This window comes from Musca domestica, unplaced genomic scaffold (assembly GCF_030504385.1).
Source record: "Musca domestica strain aabys unplaced genomic scaffold, Musca_domestica.polishedcontigs.V.1.1 124, whole genome shotgun sequence".
NCBI classification, from domain to species: Eukaryota; Metazoa; Arthropoda; class Insecta; order Diptera; family Muscidae; genus Musca; species Musca domestica.
The window spans coordinates 394,927-422,751 of record NW_026712162.1 but is presented as its reverse complement, the minus strand read 5'-3'; the positions used below and the strand labels follow the sequence as shown (position 1 = coordinate 422,751).

General features: G+C 35.2%; 1 protein-coding gene and 2 long non-coding RNA genes across 4 annotated transcripts in view; 1 reads left to right on the top strand and 2 right to left on the bottom strand.

The window, feature by feature from the left end:
- Positions 1-19,285, bottom strand: part of LOC131800710 (uncharacterized) — a 47,423-nt gene extending 28,138 nt beyond the window's left edge. Inside the window, exon 1 of one of the 2 annotated variants that reach the window (XM_059118387.1) lies at positions 18,808-19,285. The gene's annotated coding sequence lies outside the window, so the exon portion shown is untranslated. The remainder of the gene's footprint in view (positions 1-18,807) is intronic. The other variant, XM_059118386.1, reaches the window with a different exon arrangement.
- Positions 19,286-25,375: 6,090 nt separating this feature from the next.
- Positions 25,376-25,647, top strand: LOC105261626 (uncharacterized). The gene is made up of 2 exons (XR_891438.3): positions 25,376-25,418; positions 25,474-25,647. It is a non-coding gene; the product is annotated as an uncharacterized LOC105261626 (long non-coding RNA).
- Positions 25,377-25,949, bottom strand: LOC109612050 (uncharacterized). Its single transcript, XR_002194280.2, has 2 exons — positions 25,671-25,949; positions 25,377-25,598 (listed from the first exon to the last, which is right to left on the bottom strand). It is a non-coding gene; the product is annotated as an uncharacterized LOC109612050 (long non-coding RNA).
- Positions 25,950-27,825: the final 1,876 nt, after the last annotated feature.

Sequence of the window (27,825 nt, the reverse complement as noted above, 5' to 3'; positions counted from 1 at the left end):
CTTTCGTGTCTTCTCTGAGAAGACCTTCTTCTACGAGAAGACCGACTTGTGTCTTCTATGAGAAAGCCTTCGTGTCTTCTCTGAGAAGACCTTCTGGCCTTCTGTGGGAAGACCTTCTGACCTTCTGTGAGAAGATCTTCTGGTCTTCTGTGAGAAGACCTTCGTGTCTACTACCAGAAGACCTTCGTGTCTTCTTCGAGAAGACCTTCGTGTTTTCTACGAGAACACCTTCGAGTCTTCCACGAGAAGACCTTCTGGTCTTCTCTGAGACGATCTTCGTTTCTTCTCTGAGGTGATCTTCGTGTCTTCTATGAGAAGACCTTCGTTTCTTCTGTGAGAAGATCTTACGACCTTCTACGATAATACCTTCTGGTCTTGTATAAAAACACTTCCTGGTTTTCCATGAGAGAACCTTCGTGTCTTCGACGAGAGGACCTTCGTGTCTTCAACGAGAGGACCTTCGTGTCTTCTACGAGAAGACCTTCGTGTCTTCTACGAGAAGACCTTCGTGTCTTCTACGAGAAGACCTTCGTGTCTCCTACGAGAAGACCTTCGTGTCTTCTACGAGAGGACCTTCGTGTCTTCTACGAGAGGACCTTCGTGTCTTCTACGAGAAGACCTTCGTGTCTTCTACGAGAAGACCTTCGTGCCTTCTAGGAGAAGACCTTCGTGTTTTCTACGGGAACATCTTCGAGTCTTCCACGAGAAGACCTTCTGGTTTCTGAGACGATCTTTGTGTCTTCTATGAGACGATCTTCGTGTCTTTTATGAGAAGACATTCGTGTCTTCTGTGAGAAGACCTTCTGGCCTTCTGTGAGAAGATCTTCTGGCCTTCTGTGAGAAGATCTTATGGCCTTTTATAAGAAGACCTCCTGGCCTTCTATGAGAAGAACTTCTGCTCTTCTATGAGACCTTCTGGCCTTCTATGAAAAGACCATCTGGACTTCTATGAGAACACCATCTGTACTTCTCTGAGAAGATCATCTGGACTTCTGTGAGAAGACCTTCTGGCCTTCTGTGAGAAGATCTTCTGGTCTTCTGTGAGAAGACCTTATGGCCTTTTATGAGAAGACCTTCTGGCGTTCTATGAGAAGAACTTCTGGTCTTCTATGAGACCTTCCGGCCTTCTATGAGAAGTCCTTCTGGCCTTTCATGAGAAGACCTTCCCGTCTTCTGTGAGACGACCTTCGTGTCTTCTATGAGAAAATCTTCGTGTCTTCTATGAGAAGACCTTTGTGTCTTCTATGAAAATATCTTCTGGACTTCTATTAGAACACCTTATAGCCTTCTATTAGAAGAACTTCCGGTTTTTTATTAGAAGACATTCTGGTCTTCAATGGGAAGACTTTGGGGTCTTCTATGGGAAGACCTTGTGGTATTCTCTGAATCCACTTTCTGGTCTACTCTGAGACGACCTTCTGGTCTTCCCTGAGGTGACCTTCTGAAGAGAAGTCTTTCTAGTCTTTTATGACAAAATCCTCTCGTCTTCTAAGAGATACATGATACGACATTCCGGTCTTCACTGGGACGACACTTTGGTCATCTCTGAGACGACTTTTTGATCTTCTCTGATACGAATCTTTGCTCATCTCTGAGGTGACCTATGGGTCTTATCTGAGACGACCTTCTGGTCTTCCCTGAGGCGACCTTCTGAAGAGAAGACTTTCTCGTCTTCTATGACAAAACCCTCTTGTCTTCTAAGAGATACATGAGACGACATTCCGGTCTTCACTGGGACGACACTTTGGTCATCTCTGAGACGACTTTTTGATCTTCTCTGATACGATACTTTGCTCATCTCTGAGATGACCTATGGGTCTTCTCTGAGACGACCTTCTGGTTTTCCCTGAAGTGAGCTTCTGAAAAGAAGACCTTCTCGTCTTCTATGAAAGACCTTCTCGTCTTCTATGATAAGATCTACTCTTTTTATGAGAAGACCTTCTCGCCTTCTATGAGACGACCTTAGGGTCTTCTCTTCTAATCTTCTATTACAATACCTTCTGTTCTCCTATGAGAGGATTTTCCGGTCTTCTATAAGGAAACCTCCGCTCTTCTATGAAAATGCCTTCTGGCCTTCTATGAGATAACCTTCTGGTCTTATAGAAAAACCTTAGAAGGCCTTATTATCTTCAATGAAAAGAAATCCTGACCTTCCTGAAAAGGAACACATAGTCTTTTATGACATCATCTGATCTTCTATGAAAATAATGCTTTCTTTGCTAATGCCCTTATGAATTCTATGAGAATACTACCCTGTCTTTTATGAAAATTCTGTATTGTCATCTTTTAGAAGATGCTTACGTCGCTGTGAAATGAGAACTTCACATTATAAACACAGGTACATATTACTAATGTATTATTCACATTGTCATTTTTAGTAAGTACCTGTCATATTAATTATATGCACATCATCAAACAATGTAAAACCGGTTCTCCGATTATTCCATAATTACAAAAAAAAACTCAAACTCAATATTTTTTTCATTTTTGATATTCATTAAAGCTTCTAAATGTATGTGTAATTTCTTCATTCGGAAATGTTGCTCTAATGTGAACAGTTCAAGCGAATGTAAATTACAATTGACTTGTCCCAAAAGCATGTAGGTCGTAGTCGTAGTCGTTTGTCCACTGTCCATATTTTCCATAGCTTAAGTTATGACCCTCAGAGCGTGCGTGTGTGTGTGTTTCAGCCCACAGTAGACTTTTACTTGTTTTACATGTCAACAGTTTAGCTGGTCAAGCAAAGAAATGTGGAAAAATATTAACCTTTACAAAATTTCTAAAGTCATTAAAAAATGTTAAGGGCTATATGCATTGAGAATTTCCGCTTAGCAGTTAAACATTTCGTTTAATAAAAAAAGAAGAAAAAACTAAAAAAAATGTTTATGGTCATTATAAATGTTGACATTTGCAATTGTTTGCATTTTCGTAAATTTAGCTTTGATTTTTAAATGTCTTTCTTTTGAAAATTGTAATTAGTTTTCAAGTCGTATTCTCTTTGACCCACTGTTCTCAATTTTAAATGTGAAAAATTAAAAAAAAAAAGAAAAATTCTGACAATGAAGTCTTTGGCTGATAAATAAAAAACAAATGAATTTAATTATTAAGACTCGAAGTTTGATGATGGAAATATGGAGGTTTGCATTTGGTATGTGGGTTTCGTTCGATGTGTGTGTGTGTGTGTTGGATGTTTTCTCAATTGTTTGTTGTTGTTGTGGTTTTTTTATTTATTAAGCAAGCGTGATTGAAATCTATTTTTATGTAATTAGTTGATCTTCACACCACAACCCACATCTGTCAGAATGGAATGGCGATAACAATGCTATCTTTATGATCATCTGACAAAGAGAGACAGAGTTGATGCAGTAAAAATGGATTGAGTTCTTTTGCAAAATAATAATTTGAATTTCACAGAGAAAAGCTTTTAGGGAGTTAATTTATTTATGTGGAAGCTACGTATGTGCTGTCTATACTCGAAATACACAGTTTTTTTTTTCTCAAAAGTCCAATAAAATACGGGATTTTGGAAAAATGGAAAATAAAAAAAAAATATGCAATTACTGAGATTATTGTTTTCAATAACCAAAAAGTAGATTTTAGACAATATTGATGCATATATGTTCTTGATGTATAGTGAAGGTAGAGATTTATTTTCTTTGATAACTTATTGTGAAATTTGATAAAGAATAATTTTGCCTTTGGTGTCATCCTTCTAAAATTATGCTTTGTAGGAGAATTTTTCATAAACTCACATGAGGCCTAAAATGAGTTTTTAAAATGTATGAAACATGCACATAAGTAAAACTTAGATTGTTGATTTTTTAACCATAAAAAGGTCCAATAAGACCCATTAGTTGACTCGCTTGAGAGTAAAAATGTTTGACCAGAAAATTTTTCATAATGTTATCAGTAATATTGTCGTAGACACAGTGTTCCTAAAATGCACGTTTTCTAAATATTAGTAATCCGAAAATTTCAAAAACTGTGAAAGAAGAAGGAGCTTGCAACCTCATGTGTCCTTTATTTATATCTCTTTTTTTCATAATCTGCTTGATATTTATTGTAGTTTTTCAGGCCTTTAGTCTGCAGATAGCTTTCTGTGTTATAAAAAGGAACCTCTTATCGTTTTTCTAAAATATCACCTCCTGACAGTTTTCAAATGATGCCAAACCTCCTACTGGCTTCCACAGATGGAAGACTTCGTGGCGGTCTCTTACATATAGAAGAAATCCTGCGGATCTTTTGGATATAGAACACCTCAGTCGGTCTTCTGAAGATAGAAAACCTCATGTAAGCTTTCTACAGAGAAAATACCCAATTTTGATCTACTATCAAGTCTTTTAGATGTGTCTTTGAAAGTGTCCCATAAATCGTCAGTGAAAAGTCCAAGTCCTTACAATTTTTTTATTCGTTTCAAGAGTTCGTGTTAGGCCACTTTTCGTATAATTTTAGTACTCATTTGGAAAACTGTTCCATATCTCAATCTTAGACACCAACAGTGACCCCAATATCAAATTTCACGGTTTCGGCTCTATTCCTTCACAAAATACCAAATTTAGTATGAAACCACCTTCGTATCTTAATTTCAGATACCAACAGAGACTTCAGTATCAAATGTGAGAAATCCCGCCCTGTGTCTTTACCCAATACCCTATTTAGTACCACTTGGTACTTTTCGAGCAATTATTGGACGTATTCCCAAATACTCCTCCCAATATTTGCCTCAGATACCAACAGTTATCTAAATATCAAATTTCAGAGTTATATCGCTATACCTTCAGCCAAGACCGAATTTAATATCATAAACTGTTTCTGGTTTTCTAAACCACCGCCAGGCCTCAATTCCAGATACCCACAGAGACCTTAATATCAAATTTCGTGATCCCAGCTCTACCCATTCACCCAACATCCAACCTGGTACCACTTAGTTCTTTTCAAACAATTATATAATATAGAAAGCATTTTAAAAACAATTTCCATATCATCACTGACCTTAATATCAAATTTCAGAATTTCAGCTCTTTAAGTTACCCTGAGTGCAATTTAGTAAAATTATAGTACGCATATCGAAACCCACAGACACCAATAGTTACATCTATACCGAATTTTACAGTTTAAGTTCAATACTTTCACCCAGTACTTTTAGTACAATTATAGAACACTCTTCCAAACCCATCATCATATCTCAATTCCAGATACCAACAGAGACCTCAATACCAAATTTGTGGATTCCAGGCCACAATAAAGTACTTTTCGTACAATTAATGTACACGTTTCCAAAACTACCACCGAGACAGAGACCTGAATATAAAATTTCGCCATTCCAGCCCTATCCCTTCACCCAATATCAAATTGAGTACCATTTAGTACTTTTCGTACAATTATAGTACATATATCCGAAATCACTTCCACATATCGAGCCTACACATGAACAGCGTACCTAATACCAAAATCCCTTCGGTACATCTATCCTTCATTCCATCATAACTCTCATTCCGAAATTCTAAGAGTTTTTTAGTACGAAAAAAAGCCCAGCCTTTTCGCACGTCTACGCGCCAAAACTACCCCTGTGCAAAATTGCAAAATTCACTACCCTTTTTTATCCTCCAGTATGGAGGTTATATTGAGTTTGTCATTCCGTTTGTAACACCTCGAAAAATACATTTTAGACCCCAAAAAGTACTGATTTACTCATTTAGGTTGATAAGATTTAACTCAAATGTATATTATGTCTGCAGTACTTTTGGTAATGAAAATGGGCCATGTAGGTCTTCGTTTTTGTATAGCTCCCATATAACGGTACCTCCCCATATTCGGTACTTTGATAATTTTAGCGACATTATTCACCGGAATTGTTTCAAGTTTGGTATTTGAAGTTCGTAATGGATACTACAGCCTCCGACAGAAAATTGTCTCTGCCGGCCCACGTCTTCGTATAGCCCCCATATAACGGTACGTCAAGATATTCGGTATTTTGATGATTTTAGCGACATTATTCATCGGAATTGTTTCAAATTAGAAGTTCGTAATGGATACTACAGCCTCCGACAGAAAATTGTCTCTGCCGGCCCACGTCTTCGTATAGCCCCAATATAAAGGTACCTCCCGATATTCGGTACTTTGATGATTTCAGCGACATTATTCACCGGAATTGTTTTAAATTTGGTATTTGAAGTTCGTAATGGATACTACATCCTATGACAGAAAAGTGTCTGTGCAGATCAACGTTTTGGTATAGCCCCCATATAATAGTACCTCCCTATATTCGGTATTTTGATGATATTAGCTACATTATTCACCGATTTTTTGGTAAGTTTCACGTTTGAATATTGTAATGGCTTATGACAAAATTTGCCTAAACAGGTCCACTTCATCGTATAGACTCTAGTATAACGGCTACATTCAGTATTTTTAAGATTTTAACAGATTTTTTTTTTTTTTTTTTTTTGAAAATTGCCAAATTCTTTTCAAATGGTGGAGGGAGTTCCAATTTCTGCCGAACTTTCAGCTTTTTTGCTTGTTTATATATATAAAAGATGGTGAACTCTGAGTCTTCCATATAAAAAAGAGTCTTCCATATATATAAAGAGAGAGATTTCTCTCTCTCTCTCTCTCTCTCTCTCTCTCTCTCTCTCTCTCTCTTTATATATATATGGATATTCTCTTTTTTTAAATATGCATCAAGAATTTATAGTAATCCGAAAATTGCCTCATAAGCAAATGTTAATTTGTTCTATTTACTCAATTCTCAGTTTTTTTTTTTTTTTTTGGATTGTTTTGATTTTGATTTATATAATTCTCCATGCATTAAATTATCTAAGAAATGTTACGCTTCAGTTTCAACGCTCTGGTGATAATTCGTAAAACAAAAAGTGAAAAATAAAATGAATAAATAGCCACAATAAATAAAAAACCAAGGAAAACAAAGCAAAAAAAAAACTGAAATATTTTAAATAATTGTGGCAACAACAAAACAAATAAAGTGGTGGAGAGTAGGTGAAACAATTGAGTAAATAATTGTGTGTCTTTGTCCGTGACTATCTGTCTGCCTGCCTACTCATCAGTCAGAATCGCGTGCTTTATATTGCAGAGATGCTCCGATTTGGATGAGCTCGCAAAAAAGCTGCGTTGTGACGTTGATGCCGACTTTTGATTTGATCTAAACCGAATCCACAAAAAGTTTACACATATAAAATGATGTATTTTTTCATGAAACTCAAATAATAATTTAATCGAGAATTTTGTATTCAAAACTTTGAGCAGCATATTTGACATTAACCTATCGAGTTAGCTAATTAACGACTAGACAAAACTTTAAATTTGGCACGAGGGTGAGCCCTGTTAAGGCTGGATTTTTGGAAATTCGTATTAAAAGGGTACGAAAAGTACTAAAAGATACTAAAAATTGAAAACTTTATATTGGAAAAACGTAATGAGCTAGAATTTGAAATGAGAATCACTGATGGAGTGTGGAATATATGTACTGTAGGGTTTTTTCGAAATTCGAACTTTAAGGTTATGTTAAAAAATAGAGCAAATTTGGTGTGAGAATCAAGGTTGGGAAATAAGTTTGATAAGGAAGCGGTCTTGGGAATGTGTACCACAAGTGCACAAAAAGTAGTAAATGGTACTATTTTTGGTACAATTTGGTATTGGGCCACATATAGAGCTGTTCATGTTTAGCCTAGACATATGGAGTAGGTTTCGAAAATATGTACTAAAGTCGTACGAAAAGTACTGAATGGTATTTCATTCTCAAATTTTATATTCAGGTCTCTGTTGGTATCTGAAATTGGGATATGAGGGTGATTTGGAAAATGTGTGCTCAAATGTGATATAGACAACACTGTTGAGGATTGTAGTTAAGATATGGATGTGGTTTTGGAAATGTGTACTATAATTGTCCGAATAGTACTAATTGGCACTAAATTGAGTATTTGGAGAATGGATAGCGCTGGAATCCCGAAATTTGTTATTAAGGTCTCTGTTGGTATCTTAGATTAAAATATGGTGGTGGCTTTTTAAATGTGTAATATAATTGTTCGCAAAAGTACTAAATTCGGTATTGAATGAAGGAATAGAGACGAAATCCTAAAATTTGATATGGATGCCACTGTTGGTGTCTGTGGTTGGGAGAAGGAGCTGGTTTTGGATATGCGTGCTATAATTGTATTAAATGGTACCCAATTTGGAAATGGGGGAAATGATAAAGCTGAAATCCTGAAATTTGATAATAATGACACTGTTGATATGTGGAATTGCAATATGAGGTGGTATTGAATGAAGGCATAGAGCTCAAATTCTGAAAATTGATATGGCTGACACTGTTGATGTTTGTCGTTGAGAGACGGAGGTGGTTTTGAAAATGCGTACTATGAACGTACGAAAAGTGCAAAATGTCACAAAATATGCCGTTGGTATAGAGGCACATGTTGGTATCTAGGGGAAGGAGAAGGAGTTGGTTTTTGACTTGCGAAGTGTAACTGTACGAAAAGTATGGTAATAAATTTGGGATTGGGTCTGCGATAATTCTGAAATTTGATATGGAGGTCAATGTTGGTTTCTAGAATTTATGGCCAATTTTTTACCTTCAGCCATATGGTTAGAGAGGGTATATATCATTTGATACGGCCAAAACGTGCTTCAAAGAAATAACGGTTTTAGACCTCTCTTTGGGCCAAATCTCTTTGAGGACATTTGTAGTCGATATAACGATGTCCGTCGTCTGTCTGGATGTATGGCTGGTGCGCAAAATAACTCTGGAAGGGAGTATCCGATTGGTCCAAACATGGCATATTGTAATATTGTTATCAAACTTAGATCGAGTTCGAAGACGGACATTATCGGTCCACTCTTTCTCGTACCTCCCCCACAAATTTTCAAAGAAAATATTTTATTGCACAGAAAGAGAAAGGATCATCCGATTTTGCTCCAACAATGCAAATCCCAATATTTGCATCAGTGCTAGGTCATGTGAGAAAATGGACAATATCAGTTCACTCCATCAAGTATTCCCCTATGATATAAGAGCCCTATTTTACACACATCACAATATTTTTATTAACCCGAGGTCTGGTGTGAAGATGGTACCTCCCTCACAAAGGGTCAAAATTTTGAATAACAAAAACGATTAGAAAATCCGAAATAAGCATCCGAATCCCTTTATATTTCACACAACCTATTATTTCTACTAACACAAGATCTGCTGTGAAGATGGAATATATTGGTTCACTACTTCTGGTACCTCCCCCACCAAGGGCAGAATTTAGAATAGCCAGGAAGCTTGTAAAACACGAAATATGTATCTGATTTCACAAATTTCTACTAACACAAGATCTGTTGTGAAGATGGAATATATCGGACCACCTCTACTGGTACCTCACCCACAAAAGATCACAATTTTAATAATTTTGTCATAACTTGGGAAACAAGTCAGCGATTCTTTACAACTTGTTATATCTAAAAATTTCTCAGAACCAGAAACATGAGATCAATATGGAATTTATGATTTCCCATGAAATTGGATATAAATGTTCGATATTCTTGAAATTTTGCCCATACCAATATTTTCATCATTATAAGATGAAGTATGAAAATGGCATACTTCGGTCGACTATATTTGGTAACTTACGCATATTCATATCATATTTATTTAGGTCCGATACGAAATGTACAATATTCCATTCCTTCGGAACCTACTCCCAAACATTTGAATAATCATAACAGAAGTCAAAATCATAAATAATCGAAAATTGGCTGTGGGTAGACACATGTCGTCAAAACTGGCTGATATTCTTTAACTTGTTAAAATGAAAATACGTTAAAAAAGATCCCGCCAGAAAAAATTCACTGAATTTTGACTATTTTTTTTTTTTAATTTTTATACATTTCTATTTTTATTCCCAAAAAAGTATTTAATTTATTATTTTTTAAATTATTATGAAATTAATTTTTTTTGCTAAATCCAGTCATCAGTTTAGACATTTATTTATAAAATGTTTTTTTTTTTTTTTTAATATTAACCATATTTCACTAAATCTGTTTTTATTTTGATTTGTATAAACAAAAGATTTAAAATACCGACTTGTCCGGTTTGGCAGATTGAGTCATCGTCAAACGATAATTGAATGATTAATTGATTTCGTTGGCAAATGTTTATTCAATAAAACTTTGATTTTACTCAGGGTCTCGCCGTGTAATAATTAATTCTGAAGTGTTGACAAAAATCGGAGGAGGTGACCTAGCCCTTTGAACAGATTCTATTCGACCAAAATGTGCCTCATCCAAAATAAGGGTTTTGGACTTGGGAAGAAGTCCGTATCAGGAGATATGTTGGTCCGTCCGATCGATTATAGATTTTCTATGAACCTATTGTTGAAGATCTTTTGCAACATATGGCCTAAGGAAGAGACTATGCAAAGACTTCAATGAAAATCTTCCAGAAAGTCATTACTCTGTGGAATTTCCCAAGAGGATCGTAGAAGTTTTTCAGTTGCGTTTTTTTTATAAACTTTCATAGAGATTAATTATACAATTAAATTTTTTTAAATCACATAATTGACAAAAAAACTTAATTGTTTGCAACTCTTCCCACCATTAAATTCCTCCTCAAAAAAAAAAAGGAAACATTAGTTAATTATGAGTTTTGCCTTGTTAAGGCGAAGATCATATGTTTTATGATTTATTGTTTGTTTTCTCTAGTTTATTTATTGTTGTTTTTCTCTAGTTAATTATGTCAAAAATAAATTGCTAATTGATAAGAAACCAAGAAATTGCTATTCAATCAAGTTTTCTGCTTATAATGTCTGGCTGTCGATTTTTTTTTCGTGAGCGAGTGAGTGTCATAATTTGTGTGTGTGTGGTTGTTTTAATTTTTATTTTGATTTGTATGTTCGTGTGTCTTTCACCGCGCACATTCACTTCGTCTATGAATCACCCACCTCAAAAGTAATAAAAATAAATAAATAACCAAAAAGAAAAAAAACTCTCTCGAAAAAGTTTACAAACCTGTTAACTTAATTTCATGAATTCCCATTTGCGTCTGTAAAATATACAATAAATTTTACGTTTAAATATTTTTTTTTTTTTTTACAACTTTGGTTTTAAAAACGAAAAAAATAAAAAAAGAAACAACCAAAGTGAAACAAAAAAAAAACGCATAGCTACTTATCGAATGCATTCATTTAATGCGGTTGAAAAAAAAAATGAGGCCAACTGGCCACTGGCATAAATATTTAGTGAGGTTATTTATTTTGAGAAGTTTCAGTTTTTTTATTGCTTTCAAATGGGGCAACTGAAGTTTGGCATATTTTTCTTTGGAACCAAGGAACTTTACTAAAATCCATAAGGAACGATGGGCGTTTAACCATAAAGATGGTCCCATAAATAAACCAGTAAAGAAAGTCCTAAAGTCGGGCGGGGCCGATTTTATGATACCCTACACCACTTTGCTAATTTAGTTGAGCTCGACTTAATAATTAAAAGTTTTTTTATGGGAGAATTCAATCATACACGCTATGATTATAATTATAATTTAAAATTCAAAGGACTAAATATGCCGAAGCATTTGTATCTTTTAAATTCGGACTTTTATTGCCCATTTGGTGCACAATTAATTTGAAATCGGATAAAAATATATATGGGAGATATATCCAAATCTGAACCGATCTCGATAAAATTTGGCAAAGATATTTTTGAGCTGTATTTGATATATTTCCCTGAATATCGTTGTTACGGAGTGCATACTACGGCTGTGGGTAACAAATATGACAAATCGGATGAACATTAAATATGGGAGCTATAGCTACATCTGAATCGATCTTCACCAAATTTGACATACTACCTTCTAGGCTAAATTCGGTCGTATGTGCCATATTCCATCCCATTTGGACAAATATTATGGGACCTATATCCAAATCTGAACCGATCTCGATAAAATTTACCAAATGTATTTCCGAGCTGTATTTGATATATTTCCCCAAATATTGTTGTTACAGAGTGCATATTAGGGCTGCGAAGGACAAAAATAACAAATCGGATGAACACTATATATGGGAGCTATAGCAATATCTGAACCGATTTCGATCAAATTTGGCATACTTATTTTCAGGTCCAATCTGATCGTTCGTGCAAAATTCCATACTATTCGGACTGATATTACACGTTTGGTGCACAATAAAGGGCAAATCGGACGAAGATATATATGGGAGCCATATCTAAATTTTGACCGATTATCTCCAATTTCAATAGGGTTCGTCCTTGGGTCAAACAAAAATTCTTTGCAAAATTTCATCTGGATCGGGCAATAAATGCGACCTGTACTTTGTTTACAAAAATACATGGTCAGACGGACGGACGGACAGACGGACTGACGGACATGCATAAATCGACTCAGAATGTGATTCTATGCAAATCATCAAAAGGAACTATGGGTCTATCTCGTTTCCTTCTGCATGTTACAAACAAATGCACAAAGACATAATACCCTGACCACCTTGTGGTGTAGGGTATAAAAATTATGTTTCTCATCTGCTTTGGCTAGTATATATAATTCTCGTATTCTTCAAGAGTACGAAAAGTACTAAAAACCACATAAAAAGCAATATACAGTAATTAAAGTCTAGAAGTACCAAAATATTATTGATATTCACTCCGGATGTTGAAATATGGATAGGATGGCAGTTCAGAACATTTTTACTTGAAGGGTACGAATGGTAGCAAAAGGTACTAAATTGTACAATTTTTTTATTGATTGATCAATAAGAGCTAAAACATTTTGCTTGGAGGTAACTCTGGATGTGGAGGAGCGAGTAAGTTTCTGAAAATACGCTCTATAAGGGACCGAAAATATTAAAAGGTACAATGTTGTACTAACATTGTTATTTAAGCGATTGAAAAAATGCGATTGCGGTTGAAAAATAATCGGAGTTATGTAACTTTGTACTGTGAGTTTACGAAATGGTAAATTTTTCATAATTGTGTTCCGCTTGGGTGAAAAAATTTGATTTTTTAGATAATTGTAGACTTGATTATTGAAAAGTGCTAAATGGCTCAAGAGAGGCACACGCTTGAATGAGATAAACGGAATTTTTGGAATTTCGTACCTTAAGGACACCGAACGTACTTAAAGATATAAAATTATACAGTTTTGTTATGAAGAGATCAGTAAACGATACAATTTTGGAATTTTGCACAAGATTCACCACTCTCTGCGAAAAGGGCTGATATAACTCGGATTATTTGGATGTTGGTAATATAAGATTTTCCAAACTGTTGAAAGTACAAAACGGTACAGCATTTTTATTGGCCGATCAATCGATTCCATTTGATGAAAGAAAACTAATTTTGAAAAAAAAGTGAAAAATCAGTAAATGGCCGTATTGAGCTTTGAGTGGCTTCCACCATTTGGAAATAATTTAGAAATTTTCAAAACAAATTAAATCCGTTAAAAATTCTGTTGAAATCTTTAAAATACCGGATATAGCCGTTATATTAGGGTATATGCGAAGACATGGACCTGCATAAGCCATAAGCCATTACAATATTCAATATTCAAGGGAGGTACCGTTATATTGGGGCTATACGAAGATCTGGACCTGCATAGACAATTTTCTGTCACAGGCTGTAGTACCTTTTAGGAACTTCAAATACGAAATTTCAAACAATTTCGATGAATATTGCACCTAAAGTCGTCAAAATACCGAATATAGGGAGGTACTAAAATATGGGGCCTAAACGAAGACCTGGACCTGCGTAGACAATTTTCTGTCATAGACCGTAGTTCCCTTTACGAACTCTTAATACGAAATTTTAAACAACTCCGGTGAATAATATCGCTTAAATCATCAAAATACAGAATATTGGGAGATAGCGTTATATGGAGGCTATACTAAGACATGGGCCTGCATACGCAGTTTTTATGTCATAGGCTGTAGTACCCATTACGAATTCTAAATACGAAATTTTAAACAACTCCGATGAATAATGTCTCGAAAATCTTCAAAATATCGAATATCGGGGGTACCATTGTTTGTGGGCTATATGATAACGTGGACCTATATAGACAATTCTCTTTTAGGGGGTGAAGTGCTTGGAAGGAACTTCAAATGTAGCTAAAATCATCAAAATACCGAACATAGGGAGCTACCGTTATATGGGGTATATACGATATCGTTAACCTATATAGACAATACTTTTTCAGGGGGTAAAGTATTCAGAAGGAACTCGTTTTGTGGATTTTCACACCATTTCATTGAAAAAAAATTGGCTACAATCATCAAAATACCGAATATCGGGGGGTACCGTTATATGGGGGCTATACGATCTCGTGGACCGATATGGCCCATCTTCGAACTTGACCTGCTTGTGCAAAATTTTAGCTTCGTATCTTTAATCGTCTTGACTCTAGCGTGATTACAACAGAAGGCCAGGTCTTAAATCGTCTTAAAATTTTACGCTGATTAAGAATAAACAGGGTGAGAAGAAAAAACTGCAACCAATTGCAGAATTCTATCATTTCTAAACCACCCGTCCAACAGCTGTTAAAATTACTCCAGTAACAAGTCATTATATTGTTTACAAGCGTTCAAAAGCATTTTGGTAAAACATTTCCAGAAAAAAAGTTATTCGTGATGAAATTCAAGCGTGATAGTGCGATTTCTTTATATTTGGCTGGAAAACCACAAGTGACTATCGTTAGAGCACTCAAGCATTTAAATGTGAATATATCTTTTGTGTTTCGTACAATCGCTCTTTACCGTGATGCTGATAGCGTAGCCCGACGTCAAGGAAGTGGACGGAAGAAAACAGCAACATCGGCAGAAATGGTTCGAAAAGTAAAGAAGCGACTTGATCGAAACCCGCGTCGCAGTGGCCGAAAAATGGCTCGTGAGCTGAACATATCGCAATATTCCATTCGGCAAATATTGAAAAATGAGCTCAGGGTAAAGTCATTGAAATTCCAAAAAGTGCAAGAACTTACACCGCAACAGAAAGAAAATAGACTCAAAAGAGCTAAAGAGTTGCTTCGCTGGGCCGAAAGTGGTGAACTGCCGAATTTGGTTTTCTCCGTCACCGATGAGAAAACATTTGTTGTCCAGCAGTTTGCAAACAAACAAAATGATCGTGTTTACTTGCCAAAGAGGTGAGCTGAAAATGTGCACCTTCGGTTGGCCACCAGAACTCAAGTGCCGGCCATGGTGATGGTGTAGGCTGCCATAACAGCCGATGGTCGCTCTCCGCCCGTATTTATCGACCGTGGCATTAGAATAAATGTCGTATATTATCGCGAAAATATTTGGAAGGATGTATTAAAGCCTTGGGCACGCACGCATTTTGGCCGCAGACCTTGGACATTCCAACAGGACTCAGCACACGCCACCTAAGAATGGTTACAAAATGAGGTTCCTCGTTTCGTTTCCAGCGCACAATGGCCAACAAAATCTCCGGATACCAAACCGTTAGACTATTGTGTCTGGAGTATTGGTAAGCAATGTTGGCACTAAAAAATACCAAAATGTCGATCACCTAAAGCAATCGCTTCGCCGGGAATGTGCCAAAAAACCGCAGAGCAATATTCGGGCAGCGTGTGACTTTGTTGCAGTTTTTTATATCTTACCCTGTATACACTTTGCTTTGTCTAAAATTATTATTTCGATAAGTTACAAACGGATTGACAAACTTAATATACCCTCTATACTATGTATTGTGGAGGGTTTAAAAAATCAAAATTTTTATAATCAAGCTGAGGCCGAATTATGAGCTCAGGTGATACACTGGTGGCCAAAACTAAAGCAACTGAAATTACAAGGAGAATGAATGCCCTGTAACTTTTTCAAAAATTAAGAAAAATGAGAAAGTTTTTCTTGTTTTAAATTAGGTTCTTTATTCACTTTTTAAAAACCTAAAACATAAAATCAAAATTCATTTTTATATAAAAAATAATGTTTGGTAAAGTCAATTAATCCGATTTTGGCTTGGACAAAACAAAAGCAACTCTGTTGTACATTCATATAACCGCTGCAATTTCAGTTGTTTTTACTGTGATATTTATCGCTTTTTGCTTCCTTCGACAATTTCGCTTGTCATAAATCCTTTTCGAGAAGTTTTTTACAACAGTATGTGTTTTTCTTTTCGTTTTTTAAGTACTGCCCAAAGAAAATTTAAACATGGCTAAAAGCAAATACAGTACCTGAATAAGACAGCAAATTATCACAGAAAATGATTTCCGAGAAATATTTCATAAACATTTATGTGATTTCATAATTATTTCTGTACACTAAGTCAGTTTTTTGAAACTGGACAGTCTATAACGGATGAAGGCCGTGAAAAACTTCAGCCCGTACTGATCCACAAATTGTGAGAGAAATAAAAAACAGCTATTTAAGAGTTCAACTGGATTGGTGAGAGAGCAATCATTGGATATAAGCTCGAGATCAGTGCGTAGACGAGTAGTGGCAGCTGGTCTGCATGCCCGCAAGACATCAAAAAACCATTTATATCTGAAAAAATCAAAAAGGCTTTCGGAAACGATAATATTAAGTGGAATCAAGCACAATGGAAAAAATATTATTTCTGGGATGAGTCTACGTTTAATATTAAAGGCTCAGACGTGATCTATTTTACGGTGAGAAGGCCAAAAAATGATGGACTCAAGCCGCAGTGTTGCAAAGGTACAGTGGAGCATGAGGGAGGGTCAAAAAAGGCGGGGCGCTGTTTTTCTTTCTATGGACTTGGGCCTATCCATAAAATAAAGGAAGTTGTGGATCGGTTTGTTTACAAAGATGTGTTGGACAATTCAATGCCTCGTAGGTGTGCAGCTGCTATCAAAAATAGTGGTTATGCTGTCGACTACTAGCCAAAATTTAATTATTTTAAAATAAAAAATCAAAAGTTGCTTTAGTTTTGACCAAGCAAAAATTGGGTCATTTTAGTTTTCCACATATTATTATACCCTCCACCTTGGAAAGGAGGGTGTATTAACTTTGTCATTCCGTTTGTAACATCCTTAAATATTCGTCGTAGACCCCATAAAGTATATATATTCATAATCAGCATAAAATTCTAAGTCGATTTAACGATGTCCGTCTGTCTGTCTGTCCGTCTGTCTGTCTGTTGAAATCACGATACAGCCCACATTATTTGACGTAGAGCGCCAAAATTTAGCAGAGCAATTGGTATTGTGTCTAGGATGGTTGGTATTGAAAATGAGATATATCGGTCCACGTTCTGGTATAGTCCCCATATAACGGTACCTCCCGATATTCGGTATTTTGATGATTTATGCCACATTATTTAACGGATTTGGCTGAAAATTGGTATTTGTAGGTCATAACGGGTCCCTGTATGTGTGGCAAAACATAGCATGTATAGGTCCACGTTTTGGTATAGCCTTCATATAATGGTACCTCCCGATATTCGATATTTTGATTATTTTTGACACAGTTTTTAACGGATTTGTCTAAAAATTGGTATTTGTTGGTCATAATGAGTTCCAGCTCCGGTGGCGAAACATTGCATGTATGGGTCCATGATTTGGTATAGCCCCCATATAACGGTACCTCCCGATATTCGGTATTTTGATGGTTTTTGCAACATTTTTTCACTGATTTGTGTAAAAATTGGTATTTGTGAGTCATAATGGGTCCTAGTTCGGGTGGAGAAACATTGTATGTATAGGTCCACGTTTTGGTATAGTCCCCATATAACGGTAGCTCCCAATATTCGGTATTTTGATGATTTTTGACTGATTTTTTCACGAATTTCACTAAAAATTTGGTAGTTGTAGATCATAATGGGTCCCAGTTCGTGTGGCGAGTCATTGTAATTATAGGTCCACGTTTTGGTATAGCCCCCATATAACGGTACCTCTCGATATTCGGTAATTTGATGATTTTTGCCCCTTTTTTTTCACGTATTTGCCTGAAAATTGGTATTTGTAGGTCATAATGGGTTCTAGCTCTGTTGGCGGAACCTTGTATGTGTAGGTCCACGATTTGGTAGAGCCCCCATATAACGGTACCTCCCGATATTCGGCATTTTAATGGTTTTTGCCACATTTCTTCTAATGTTTCCTTTACCCTAAGGTGGAGGGTATTAAAAGTTTGGCCCGGCCGAACTTAATGTTTTTTTACTTGTTTTTCGTTCAAAATTATTTTTGTACTTTTATTTTTAGTTTCTTAAAAGTGAATTAAACCCCTCATTTAAAACTGGAAAAATAATTACGATTTGTTTATTTTTGTAAAAGTTACACTACATTTATTGTCTTTGCGATTTAAGTTGCTTTAGTTTTGGCCACCAGTGTATATCTGTCAATCCGACTACTGCTTTCAAATTTGGAAATAAATTAATCCAAGTTTATCTCTTGAAGTGAATTCCAATAAAATTAATTTCAATATTTTTTACATATAAAATAACGATTGCATTCACAACTACATTCCCAATATTTTTTTTTATTTATGACAAGGTTTCAATTTTAATTTTCTCACAACTTGTTTTCATCGCCACTTAGCACGTTTCTAAAGTAACTGAAATCAACATTTTAAATGTTCATTTTTTTTTCTTAAACCTTTTTTCAAAATCTCAACACTCTTTTCTCGGCATACCCTATTTTCATTCTTCTCTTATAGGGTACTACCTGTTTTAGGCACTGTTTTTGCATTGGCACACATAACGGTTTAATTAGTTTTAAACGGAAATTCGTATGGAACGAAAATATTAATTATTTGTTTCTGTTGATATTTTTATGGACATGCTACAAGTGTTGTGTTTGTTTGTTTGTTTTTCATTCTTCTTTGTTGCGATATTTACTTTTCTTCTCATTAATAATTTGCTAAAGAATTTTCAGCAAAAAAAAAAAAAAAGCTTCTTTAGCAGGCGTTTTTTCCGATCTTCGAAACTTTTTTCTGTTCACTGCACTTGTTCACTCACTTGCGATATATCTGCCGCTGTTTGACATGCAAATACGTAATTCTAGCGCTTCATTCACTTGGTAGGCTTTTTTATGTTTTGTTTGTTTTTTTTTCTTTTTTCGTTGTATTCTTTTCTAGTATTTTTTGTTACTTTAGCTGAACATAAGTATGGCACACGCTACCGCCGCCTATCCGTGTCGTACCGTTTAATTTTTATTTCAGATTCTTATTATTACTACTTATTTATTTTACTTTATGCGATCGTTTGCGCCTGATTACTTGAAATAATAACAACAACCCGCAACAACAAGCTCCCGACTGTTTTATGCATGTGCCGTTCGTTCCGAATGTTGTGTGCTCAGTAGAGCAGCGTCAAACCGTAACTAAGAATCTTAAGTAACAGCAAGCGAAGAAACTTAAGTAAGAAACAAAAAAAAAAAAAAAACAACAACACAGCCCAGCATTTCGACAATAAAAAAAAGCTCTCTGAGTGAGAGCATAAACAACGAGAAGTCAATTTGTTTTGAATGGATGGTACAGTGGGACAGAAACAGTGTGACCAGATCTAAAATAGTGTTGCAGCCAAAAATGCTAAAAAATGCCAAACAAAAAATTAATATGCCAAAAAATAAATATAAATACATTATTGTAATAATGTATATAATAATAATATAAATATATAAATACATTATTATAATGTATTTATATATAATATAAATGCATTATTTGTAAACCCCGGAACACTATGTGTTGGGGGTATTATAAGTTTGAGTGGAGCAAACATTATGTACCACTTCGAAATTTTTGCTTCCCACATAGGAAAGTATATATTGATCTTTCAATCTCGCTGATCTGAACCGATGTTAATTTGCAATCACGCTACAGGTCACAATTATAGGCCAATCGACGCGGAAATTAACATGGGGCTAGAGCTTAGGGCTGGCCAGAAGCTTTCCAATTTGGATGGTCATCGGATAATTTTGAGCGGATGAAATAGACCATAAGTTTTGTGTTTAAAACAAACAATTTTCCCATTAAACTGCCAATATTCTTGATTCCGGTGAAACATCAAATAGACGAAAAGGTCAATTCTGACCGTTACGTAGATGTCGAAAGTGAAAATATCGGCTATATATAGCGACATATATTCCCTAGAATGCTTACATCTCAAAAATAGTTGGACTGATTTTGACAAATCTTGTCAATTCAGAACGTCGTCTTCACAGGAAAGACGAAATCTAGACAAAAACGCATGAAAGAATCCCAATAAAGATGAGAATATTGATTTTTTTTTGCATTTTTTTGATTGAAATTTGCATTTTGTCATATTTTTGTCGCATGAGATATTTTCATTTTGACTTACAATATTGAATTTTACATTTTGTAATATTTTTACTCCTTATTATACTATATAGTTAGGAGGCACATTTATGGCCCGATCCTCACGAAATGTTGGATAGAGGTGAAGTTAGTGTCAGAATAGAAGCCTAATGTTTTTGGAGATGATAGTAAAATATTTAGGGGTTTATATGGACCAAAAACTGAAAGTTTTCTGACACGTCATAATTATCGTCCGATCCTTAGGAAATTTTAAGTGGGGGTTCGATATCGGCCCTGCCAAGCATTTTGGATGGCCATCGGATAACAGTTAGCGGGTAAAATGGGTCCCAATTTTTGTGGGAAAAAATACCAAAATGTCTATTGCATCGAAATGCTGAAAGTGAATTCCAGACGAGTTAAGAAATACACGAATGACGCACTTCTGATCGTTTTTTTAACAAAAATTCATGTAGAGAAACCTTAATTTACAAATATTGTTCTGAGTAGCCATTATCATGACTCTCTTTCTTAAGCTTTAATCTAATAAGAATATACATTACTTCGGTCCAAACCATTAAATTTTTTAGAGATGACAGGTTTTTGAAAAAAAATTGGTTCCAGATCCATGAAGGTTATTCCAAAGGAGGTCCATATCTGTTTTTAAATTTATTATGATTTTTTAAAATTTATAAAATCTTGCTACTTGAAAATTAGAGACTGAATGATGATTAGAATGAGATCGTTCGTAATCTTCAAAATTTCGCAACCTTTTTTAACCTTTTCAATACGCATCTAATGTAAAGAAGTAAATTCATAGTTTATAATATCATTCCATTTCTAATTTCTACTTTTATAGGGTTTATGCCACTGAAAACTCTTTCAACTTCTGCGTAACTAAATGTTTAAACTTTACGGGTTTTTATTTAAAGAGTTTTTAACTTTTAAATTCACATATCCAAAAATAAATCGTAGAGTTTATGTTTGCCCATTCATATGTACTTAGCTTTTGTCATTGCTTTTCTAAAATAGTAGCTTTGTTCAAAATGTTCATGTAATTTAATTGTTTAGATTTAAGAAAAATTGGAAGAAAGTAGTAAAATATAAGAAAAATCTTGGACAAAAAAAAAATTTCAAACAGCTAAGAAAAATGCTTAATGAAAATTTTGCTGCTAAATACAAAAAATAAATGCTAAATTTAGCTGCAAAAATGCTAAAATGGCCACACTGGACAGAAGAGTTTTGTTGTCTTCATTAATAAAAGAGCCAAGTGAGGATTAGGTAAAAACTTTCTGATATCTTCAGAGCTAGATGTTTTCAATCAAATTTCGAGATTTTATTGGGCATTCGGAAGTGTGGATTCTAAACCCTCAGATCTACCTTACCGGTATACACAACATAGGTAGGTATAATATAAAAGCTTATTAAAAAACTCCTATCTAACAGGTGGTCACATGATAATCCACTTAAAGGAACCGGATTTTTTACGAAATACCTAAAGAGACGAAAATGCCTATTTTAGAGAGTAGAGATTATAGGGAACATAATCTTGCATAAATATTTTGTGAATCCCCGCAATAACCCTCTTATGGACTATTTGGAGACTTTTTTTTATAAAAAATCGTCTTTATGGCGAAATAACAAGTGCTGCATCGTCAGCGCAAAAAGCCCACCTTAAAATTTTAGATTCGCCCCAAAAATTTGTGTTAGGCCATTTTTATACCCTCCACCATACTATGGAGGGTATATTAATTTTGTCATTCCGTTTGTAACTCATCGAAATACTCATGTCAGACCCAACAAAGTGTATATATTCTTGATCAGCGTAAAATTATAAGACGTTTTAGCCATGTCCGTCTGTCTGTCTGTCCGTCTGTCTGTCTGTTGTAATCACGCTATCTTTCGAACAAATTTAAATAGAAGACTAAAATTTTGCACACATGTATATTTTGCCAGTAGGTTCGTAAATGGGCCATGTAGGTCCAAGTTATCATATAGCCCCCATATAACGGTACCTCCCGATATTCGGTATTTTGATGATTTTAGCGACATTATTCACCGGAATTGTTTCGAATTTGGCATTTGAAGTTCGTAATGGATACTACAGCCTAAGACAGAAAATTATCTGTGCAGGTCCACGTCTTCGTATAGCCCCCATATAACGGTACCCCCGATATTCGGTATTTTGATGATTTTAACGACATTATTTATCGGAATCGTTTCAAATTTGGTATTTGAAGTTCGTAATGGATGCTACATCCTAAGTCAAAAAATAGCCCCGATATAACGGTACCCCCAATATTCGGTATTTTGATGATTTAAGCGACATTATTTAACGGAATCGTTCCAAATTTGGTATTTGAAGTTCGTAATAGATACTGCAACATAAAACAGAAAATGGGCCATGTAGATCCACGTCTTCGTATAGCCCCCATATACCGTACCCCCGATATTCGGTATTTTGATGATTTTAGCGACATTATTCACCGGGATTGTTTCAAATTTCGCATGTGAAGTTCGTAACGGATACTTCAGCCCATGCCAGAAAATTGTCTGTGCAGGTCCATGCCTTCGTATAGCCCCCCTATAACGGTACCCCCTATATTCGGTATTTTGATGATTTTAGCTACATTATAAACAGATTTTTCTTCAAGTTTCGCATTTAAATATTATTAGCAATAACTTATGTCAAAAGTTGCCTATGCAGTTACGTCGTCCTATAGGCATTCGGTATTTTTAAGATTTTAACAGAATTTTAAACGGATTTTATTTATTTATTTTTTTTTTGTACCAAATGGTGGAGGGTATTAAAAGTTCGGCCCGGCCGAACTTACTGCTTTTTTACTTGTTTGTACTCAAAATTTACAATTTGTCCAGTCCATCGTACAAAATTTTCAGACTTACAGGGTTTTATATATTGTGTAAGCCTTCCCTTTTTCGGGAAGAATAATGAGAAAATGTTTACCTTTTATAACAAAAATTCTTCAAAATCTTTCATTTTAAAATTTACCGAAGAGGATATTAGTAAAACCATTAGAAAAACCATATCCAATTTTTCCTGTCCCACTAGATAACAACGGTGACCTTAAAATCAAGTTTCAGAATTTCAGCTCTATCCCTTCATCCGCTACCAAAATGTAGTAACATTTAGTACACACATCCAAAGCAATATACATCTCGTCACCCTAGACACCAACAGTGATCCAAAACTAATACTATTTAGTACTTTTCAAGCAATTATAATACGCGATTTCAAAACTACCACCACAAACACCAACACAACTTTATCAAATTTTAGGATTTCATCTCTTTTCGATCACCCAATACCAAATTTAGTACTTTTCGTACAAAACCACCTCCATATCTCAATTCAAGATACCAACAGATATCAAATTTGAAGATTCCATCCCTCTACCTTCACCAAATACCAAATTTAGTACCATCTAGTATTTTTCGTACAAGAACAGTACACATTGCTAAGCTACCGCCAAATCTCAAGCACAAGAACCCCCAGTAGTCTAAATATCTAATTCCGGAATTTTCTATATATATTCCTTCACTCAATATCCAATTTAGTACCACTTGGTACTTTTCAATCAATTATAGTACACATTTCCGAAACCACCTTCATATTGCCAGGGTACACATGAACAGCGACCCTAATACCAAAGTTCAGATTTCAAACACTATATGTCCGCTAACTACCAAAATGTACCAAATATGGTACTATTTAGTACTTTTCATTCACTTGTATTACATATTTCCAAAACCCTCTCTTTATAGCAAACCTACCGCCAATAGGGAACCCAATACAGAATTTTATAATTCTAGCTTCATCACTACACCCACAACAATATGGTACCAAATTTAGTACAGTTCTTGCAGTTATTATACATTTCCACCACCTCCTTATAACAACCCCAATTCCAAGAATTGATTCTCATACGAAATTTCAAGATCTTACCACAATACGTTCTCATGATTGCAAATGGCACCAAATTTAGTGGATTTTAGTGCTTTTGCTTTACACTTTTGCTAGAATTTCGAGAAACCCTTTGATGTTTCTATCCTACACAACATCGAAGACTCTCAAGCCAAATTTCAGATTTCCAGCTCAATTCCTTCCTCAAATAACAATTTTATATTTTTCAATTTCTCCGCAACGAATCCGAACCGCACCAAAGGGGAACCTAATGCAAAGTTTTAGACTTCCTACTCAATCCCTTACCTAAATTTAGTACGTATTTTCAAAACCACCTCAAAATCTCAATCCTACATACTAACAGTGATCCCAATGCCAAATTTCAAGCACGCCATACCAACAAATGTGCTACTAAAAGTACACTTATTGCTAGAATTTCGAGAAACCCTTTGATGTTTCTATACCACACAACATAGAAGACTCCCACCCCAAATTTCCCCGCCACTCATCCTAACCGCACCAAAGGGGATCCCAATGCCAAATTTTAGACTTCCAACTCAATCCCTTACCTAAATTTAGTACGAATTTTCAAAACCACCTCAAAATGTCAATCCTTCATATTAACAGTGATCGCAATGCCAAATTTCACATTTCAAGCACGCAATACCACCAAAAGTACACTTATTTCTAGAATTTCGAGAAACCCTTTAATGTTTCTATCCTACACAACATCGAAGACTCTCACCCCAAATTTCTTCCCCAAATACCAAATTTAATACTATTTACTTCTTTTCGTACTTTTTAGTACGTATTTCCAGGTCCCCCACCACCCATCCTAACCGCACCAAAGGGGATTCTAATGCTAAATTTTAGACTTTCAACTCCAGCTATTACCTAAATTTAGTACGTATTTTTAAAACCATCTCAAAATGTCAATCCTACATACTAACAGTGATCCCAATGCCAAATTTCAGATTTCAAGCACGTATTGCGTGTGTAGTACCATTTCGTATCTTTTTTACGCTTGCTGAACGAATTTCCAAACTTAACTCTTACAGCCTGTTCCACGATCTCGAAAGAAAATTTGTGCGAACGAAGGCTACTCACTCACTTTCGTATAAGAATGCGTTCCACTAACTTTCGTTCTTTCTTTCGCATAGCCTTACGTCATTCAGTGTTGCTAAATATTATTTGGAAAAATTAATCGCGAAATAAGGCAAAAAAAGAGATTTAAGAGATGCTTCGAATTTATTTGAAGTACCTAACAACCAGTAAGTATGATTGTATTTTTACATTTTTGAAATAATAAAAAATGAATTTTTCTAGGTTTGTGTCTTCCAGTGGTCTTCAAGGGATTGCCTGCTGCTTCCAAAAATTGGCACTCCTCTGGCGAACTTAGGATTCTCCTCCATATACTCAACTAGTGCCCGCAGCTGTGTAGTTTTTTCGTGCTGGAATTGAGAAAATAAAAAAATATATATTTGTTGTTCACAGATTAAATTGCATTTATTATTTTTACTTACATTTTTCTTTCCATTTTCAATCAAGGAATGTTTATGTTAAAACAATTTTCCTTAATTTGTATCATTCGACAGCAAACACACAAGTGACTGATTTTGACATTTGTGTTCGCATGCGTACGAAAGAAAAAAGTTAGTGGAACGCAAAATTACACTGAAACGCTTACGTTTTCGTTCGCTTTGATTTTCGTGCAAATTTTCGTTCTGATGGATTTTAGTGGAACGGAAATCAGCTGTTTGTCGTGTAAAAGTTTTGCGAACGTGTTCTTTCGATATCGTGGAACAGGCTGTTAAGCTCAACCCTACCCACCAGCAGATACCCCAATACCACATTTTACATTTCCATATCAATCCGTTCAACCAAAACCAAATTGTATCAAATTTAGTACCATTTCCAAAAACACCTAAAATACAAACGCGTTTAGCTTGTTTTAATTTTAAACTCCCTCAACCATCAAACCACCTGTCCCACTGTTTAAACAAAAAAAAACTCACAAATGAAATATGGTTTAAAATCGGCTCTCTTTCACTCTCACGTTCTCGATTTTCAACTTTATGAGAATATTACAACAAATTTATCAGGGTGTTATAACGATTACATTGACGATGATAGTAGACGACAACAAACAAACGACAGCAACGGTAGTACATACAAACCCACATGCAACCATCAACATGGGCAGTCAGTCAGTCTGTGTCTGACAGTCAGTCACATGTTACACAGAAGAGCCACTAACCAACCAACCCATCAGCCCAACAACAGTCAAAACACAGAGAAACAATATCAATTTAAGCATATGATTGACGACGTCGAGTCGACGTCTGTCTGTCTGACTGGCAAACACTTCAAAATTTACTTTCAATTGATCGAGAGATGAGCGAACAAACATTTTAAAAAGAATACCAGAAAAGTCATAATAACACCAACAACAGCAACAACAAGTACATACTTCATCATCAAACACAAAAATTAACTTCAAAGAGAAAGAAGTGCTCACACAACAAAATTTGTTGGCTTTTTACACTTGAACTCATTGGCTGTGTGCTCCCTCTTTCGGTCTCTCATGCAATTGACGGATGGATGGATGAATCGTATCAGATTGGATCGCCATAAAATTGAAATGAAAAACGACAACAACACCACCACTTACAATGACCACAAACTAATGAAAACTATAGACGTACATAACACCATGCTAATATTTTTATGGGGAACAGTGGTTCGAAAGATTTAAGAAGAGGAAAAAAGATTTAAAATGTTATTACAGTTTCTTTAGAAAATAGATTTCGGATAGGTATCTGTCTATGTAAAAAACTTAACTGTCGTCTGTTTGTAAAAGTTCCCAAAAATCGTCTGTCTAAAGAAGATCCTTGAAAGGCACCCTGCCTTACCTTCTGTAGTTCTCTTAAAGGATCTTCTGCTTATAAAAAAAGCTTTGGTTTTTTTTTGGTTACAGAATACGTCAATAAAATTTTCTGTCTTCGAAGGACCTTTAATAGGTCTCCATTCATTGGAAGACCAGTACGATTCTTCTTTATATTGACAGTTCTTCGGTCTATAGAAGTCCTCTAAAAGGAACACTCTGTTCATAAAATATATTTTAGAGGTTCTAAAAGGTTATCTGTCCATGAAATTTTGGAAAGTCTTTGTCCGTGGAATTCATTTAAAAGATATTCGGTATATAGAAAATCTATTAAAGATATTCTGTAGGAGATCTTTTAAAATATCTCTGTCTACAAATTGTCTCTCTATAAAAACTTTTAAAGGGTCTTTCTTAAGAAAATCTTCTGAATGTAGAAAACTTTTAGAAAGTATTTAAACTTCAAACATTTTCCTGTATATGGACGACCTTCATAAGTACTTCTTTCTATATATGACCTGTAAAAGCTCTTGGGTCTTTAGGCATGGATAACATGGAAGAAGTATATTATCTCTTGACATGTTTTATGCGCACATGTTTGAGCCTCAAAATGTTCTACACGAACACGTTTAAGCCTCAAAATGTTCTACACGAACACGTTTAAGCCTCAAAATGTTCTACACGAACATGCTTAAGCCTCAAAATGATCTACACGAACATGTTTGAGCCTCAAAATGTTCTATGCGAACATGTTTGAGCCTCAAAATGTTCTATGCGAACATGTTTGAGCCTCAATA